The sequence below is a fragment of the Triticum aestivum genome, chromosome 7D, assembly GCF_018294505.1.
Source record: "Triticum aestivum cultivar Chinese Spring chromosome 7D, IWGSC CS RefSeq v2.1, whole genome shotgun sequence".
Lineage (NCBI taxonomy): Eukaryota > Viridiplantae > Streptophyta > Magnoliopsida > Poales > Poaceae > Triticum > Triticum aestivum.
The window spans coordinates 182011498-182017497 of NC_057814.1; the positions used below are offsets into that span (position 1 = coordinate 182011498).

A 6000-nucleotide genomic window follows, 5' to 3' on the forward strand; every position below is an offset into this window, starting at 1 on the left:
CTTCTTGACTGGCAATAAGATAACTATAGTTAAGTTAATACATCTGGTTCCTTTTTAGGGGTTAGTTTGATATATCTCATAATTTATAATTTATTTATAATCTGAATATATGATAAATGTGCGCCAATGCTATTAGATCTTATAGTTGGAAATGAGACTTAAATATTGCGCCATATGTAATCTGGAAGCAGATTCTCTGACACTAAGATTAGACGCTGCTATCAACAATAAGCTCAAGACTAACCAGGTCAACTAAAAGACAAGAACAAGCAGGAACTGTCTACTTTGTGCAGGATTGAGAAAATAAATACTACCAGACAAATTGCAAATGTCACAATCAATGTTTTGAAGATGATTTCAGCAAAGAGGTAAAAGAAGCTTATAATCAGCGAGAGATAATAATTTAAAAAGGTCACATTAGCTATTAACACACACTCCTGAACACGGATAAGGAATATCTTACATAATAGCACAGAAATACCGCATTACAGGATTCAAACCCGTTTTACTGTTTATGCTGGGCCACCGCAAGAGATACTTTGCAACTGTTACACAAAGCTGGGAATCGACTAGGAATAACCAAATGGAAACATTATTATTTTTTTTGTTTCTTTTTCCCTTTTGACGATAGCATGGTCGTTTCCCAGGGCTAAATCTGAAGCTATTTTCTAACATCCTTTGACTGTTTCTGTCAGTAAATTTGTCATTGGATTTGATTACACTGTTTGTTTTCTTCACACGCTCTTAATTCATCGGATTTGATTTCACTGTTTGTTCTCTTCACACCCTCTTAACTTTCTGGAGATAATAACAAGGATCAGAACCTGGGAATATTCCAAATCCGAAGAATGACAAATGAACGCGGCAATCTTCAGGCTTCAAATTCTTAGCTGAGATTTGCTTTGGGTCTATGAGCACATGGTCATGGAGTCCGAGCCACAGCCTGGTAATAATGGTCATGAACCTCAAAATACCACAAGTCAGCTACAACATCAGTATGATGACCAAACACCGAGTAGTGCTGATGAAGGAGAGTTTCTATGGAAGCTAAGGAAGTACTTGATCCTGCTGGCAACTTTATCAGCCACTATCACCTACCAGGCGGGGCTGGCTCCACCAGGTGGTCTCTGGCCAGATAGCCAGCAAGGCCACCTTGCCAGTGACATTGTCATGCTACATAGCTACGTCAAGCGGTACAAGGTGTTCTTCTACTGCAATGCAACAGCATTCATGGCATCACTCATTGTTCTGATCCTGCTCCTGGTCAGGGAGCTGAGCCGGAATGCAATTTGGCTCCGATCGCTGCAGTTTGCAATGTTGGTTAACCGCTGGGACTTATGGGGGCCTATGCTGCTGGGAGCTGCAGGGAGGTCAGAACATCTGTGTGCATTTGGGTATTACTTGCTGGCATCTTCACATATGTCGCACTTCATGTAGTGTTCTTCCGGCATCTAGCGCCTGAATGGCTCCGAGACATATTCAGCAATATCCAGAGGTTCTGGGAGGATTCTATAGCACAAGTTTTCAGCAGAAGGCACAACATCAGAGATGAACCAGATGCTCCTCTCCATGATAAAGAGGAGGCACTGGAGCAGAATCGCAGTTTCTTGCTGGTTGCTGCTACATTGGCAGCAGCAGTGACATATACTGCAGGGCTAAGTCCTCCGGGTGGCTTCTGGCCTGACAACAATGGTAGCCACATTGCCGGTGACCCGGTGCTTCGAGATCACTACCACCGCCGCTTTAAGGCATTTATGGCCTGCAATTCAACTGCCTTTTCTGGATCCCTTGTCATCATCATCATGCTCCTCAGTAAAGCGGGAGTGAATCACATTTCCAAGTCAAACGTACTTCGGTTGTGGGTTCTGATTAGCCTGCTTGGCCTTATGGCTGCTTATGCTGCAGGGAGTTGCAGGGAAGTCCGTACGTCTATATTTGTGTTCTCGCTTGTCGGTGCGGTCCGGCTCTACCTCATCATTCAATGGGTCGCTCCTATGGTGCCCAAGCCAGGATTTATCAGGGAGTGGATCAAGTGGATGGAAGGAGAGCAGAATAAGCTGATGTTGAAGCTAAACTCCTTTATGGACAGTTGCAGCAGATCCAGTGGGCAGGTGACACCATTAGAGTATGATAGGCAACATTCATACAACAATGATGCATCAAACACTGTTAGTAATGTGAAAGATGACTTGGGGAAGTTGCGCACATACCTTTTATTGCTTGGCATCCTTGCTGTGACTATTACATACCAAGCTGGGTTGCACCCCCCGGGCGGGTTTTGGCCAGACAGTCGAGATGAGCATCTTGCTGGAGATCCAATCCTAGAGGCCATCCATCCCATGTGGTACAAAACATTCTTCTACTGCAACGCCACTGCATTCGTCGCATCATTGGTTATCATCACCCTACTCCAGAGCCAGCTAATCACCATAGGTGCCATGAAACGATATGTGCTGCAGACAGCCATGGTTTTTGACCTCTTCAGTATAATGGGGGCATATGCTGCTGGCAGCAGCCGGACTTTATCCACATCAATCTATGTGATAATCTTAGTCATCCTTGTTTTCTCTTATGTTGTGCTCCATAGTGTGCTATTTGTGGACGCAAGAGTTCCCGATGAATCAGCTCAGCAGCAAGATGATAACCCTGAAGTGAAAGATTTGGAGAAGCGGCGCAAGTTTCTAATGATGCTTGCAATTCTGGCAGCATCCAGCACATACCAAGCTGGTATAAGTCCACCAGGTGGCTTCTGGGCTGACAACAGAGATAGCCACGAGGCAGGTCACCCATTGTTCAGTGATGAGTTTCCACGCCGTTACCAGGCTTTCATCTACTTGAATTCCACTGCTTTCATGGCATCATTGGCTGTAATTATGCTGCTTATTAGTAGAAGGCTGTGCCACAAGGGATTGCAGGGGTACACACTGCGTGCATGTGTGCTACTAGATCTGATCAGTCTCATGGGTGCTTTTGCCACTGGAAGCTGCCGAAAAGTGTCAGTGTCGGTTTATGTCATTCTAGTCTTGGCTGCTGTCTTTGCGTGCATCATGATTCTAGTTCTGGTTCTGACTTTTGCAAAAGATAAGGTGATCAACTTCTTTAACTGGATGTTTCACATCACTGCTTTCAAGCGTCCGAATCCACCCAAGAATCATGATAGAAGCATCAAAGTAAACAAAAAAACTAGCCAAAAATGGCGTAAAGACTTGATGCTGATTGGAACTTTCACAGTGTCCGTTACGTACCAAGCTGGGCTCCTTCCTCCAAGTGCCCTTTGGCCTGATGACCGCGATGGCCATTTCACAGGTGATCCAGTCATCCATGATACCCATCCGATACGGTATAAGGTATTCTTCTACTGCAGCGCCACGGCGTTCATGGCATCGATGGTTATAGTCATCATGCTGCTGAACAGCACAATAAGTAAGTACAAGAGATCTCTACTTGCAATGAAAACAGCAATGGTGATGGACTTGCTTGGTCTGCTCGGGGCGTATGCTGCAGGCAGTTGTAGGAACTTGAAGACGTCGGCATATATTTTCGCACTCGTCATTGCTGTCTTCATCTATATTGTCATTCACATTTTGCTGTCGTTCGATAAAATGGCACGATTGGTAAGGACTATGGGAGAACAATGGATGCCATGCCTGACGAAGATATGGGTACTCATTGAAATTGAACCTTCAAACCATGACCCATCTACTGAACAGCCTTGAGAGATGCTTCTAGCTGTGCATCTTAACTCTTTCTGTACAATTTATTCAAGTTTCTGTGGTTATGCTAAGAATGTATTTTCTCAACTTGTTTAAGATTGAGAATTTTCAATCTTTCAAGACATAGTTTTGCACCAAATATGTAATGCAGTTCCTTCATGGTTTCAAATTTCGTGTTGAATGTAGCATTCCTGTAATCTGCCGAAACTCACATACTTCCATTCATCGCCAGAGGAATTCTAACAAAAACTTTCTTCTATATATTTGTCAAAAGAGGTTGATGCAAACATTATGCTGGTTATTTGTAGTTTGGACAGCTATATCAAACATCACGATGACATCGATGCATTATCAGCAAAACAAATTCCAAGCAAAACTATGAGATTTATTGACTAGTTGATAAATTTTTGATATTGGATCTTTTTTTATCTTGTGCATCTGAAATGTCTATGTCCAGAATATATTTACCCTTTTATGAAAATTATATTCAATTGCTTTATTGTTTATTTCCTCAAATCATGGTTTTATTGCTGTACATATCCGTTTTAGTAGTCTCTCAGATCAGTGCCAAGTTCTCAGTGCACACTGTTTGTCTCACATTGCCGATCATCTGCCACTACACTGATTATACTGTGCGAGCGTTTTATTTCATTCTTTTCCCAGACTCTAGAGTCATATTGTTGTGAGTTTTCCCCAGCTTTTGTAGTCAAGCTATTCATGGATGCTCAATTTCAGATTCTACAAGGAAACACTGCTGAACCGTGCTGTTCAAGTGCTGCTTAGGTTTTGCATTCTCGGACAAATGCTTCAGATTTTGTTTGTCAGGTCAGAATTAAAATCTGGAAAGTTTTGCTTGGTCTCCTTTTGTTTCTTCAGGTTCTCCTCAGATGTGCTTCTCCTTAACCATACCACGTTTCAGTTCCTATTCAAAAATTGATTTGTCCCATTTGTTCAGGTCTTGTGACCAAAAGAGCTCTTGTCATACAGGTACAGTTGAAATGGTTGGCCTGGCTAGGCTTCAGGTGTGAAATGTTCAGTTTTTGGCTTGTATCCATTATAGCAGGAAGGAAGAACACATAATTTTTTTCCTGTCAAAAAGACCCCCCACCCCCACCCCAAAGAGCAACACTTGATTATGAATCATTTGATACTTGCGAACCATACCTCATAGGCAAGATGACTAAAACTCCGTTCTCCGAAACAATGGAGCGAGCCAATGACTTATTGGAAATAATACATACCGATGTATGCGGTCCGATAAGTGTTGAGGCACGCAGTGGGTATCGTTATTTTTCGACCTTCATAGATGATTTGAGCAGATATGGGTATATCTACTTAATAAAACATAAGTCCGAAACATTTGAAAAGTTCAAAGAATTTCAGAGTGAAGTAGAGAATCATCGTAATAAGAAAATAAAGTTTCTACGATCCGATCGCGGAGGCAAATATTTGAGTTACGAGTTTGGTCTTCATTTGAAATAATGTGGAATAGTTTCACAGCTCATGCCACCTGGAACACCACAGCGTAACGGTGTGTCTGAACGTCATAACCGTACTCTTTTGGATATGGTGCGTTCTATGATGTCTCTTACCGATTTGCCTTTATCTTTTTGGGGTTATGCATTAGAGACAGTGCTACCTCTTGAGCATGCGTTGGTTTTCCCTTAAAGAGGAAAGGGTGATGCAGCAAAGTAGCGTAAGTATTTCCCTCAGTTTTTGAGAAGGTATCAATCCAGTACGAGGCCACACGCAAGTCCCTCGTACCTACACAAACAAATAAGAACCTTGCAACCAACGCGATAAAGGGGTTATCAATCCCTTCACGGCCACTTGCAAAAGTGAGATCTGATAGAGATGATAAGATAATATTTTTGGTATTTTTATGATAAAGATTGAAAGTAAAGATTGCAAAGTAAAAATAGATTGGAAACTTATACGATGGAAAATAGACCCGGGGGCCATAGGTTTCACTAGTGGCTTCTCTCAAGATAGCATAAGTATTATGGTGGGTGAACAAATTACTGTCGAGCAATTGATAGAAAAGTGCATAATTATGAGAATATCTAGGCATGATCATGTATATAGGCATCACGTCCGCGACAAGTAGACCGACTCCTGCCTGCATCTACTACTATTACTCCACACATCGACCGCTATCCAGCATGCATCTAGAGTATTAAGTTCATAAGAACAGAGTAACGCATTAGGCAAGATGACATGATGTAGAGGGATAAACTCAAGCAATATGATATAAACACCATCTTTTTTATCCTCGATGGCAACAATA

The 6000-nt window shown here is 42.2% G+C and overlaps 1 pseudogene; it reads left to right on the forward strand.

The window, feature by feature from the left end:
* Window positions 1-897: 897 nt before the first annotated feature.
* Window positions 898-4002, forward strand: LOC123165663 (uncharacterized; annotated as a pseudogene).
* Window positions 4003-6000: the final 1998 nt, after the last annotated feature.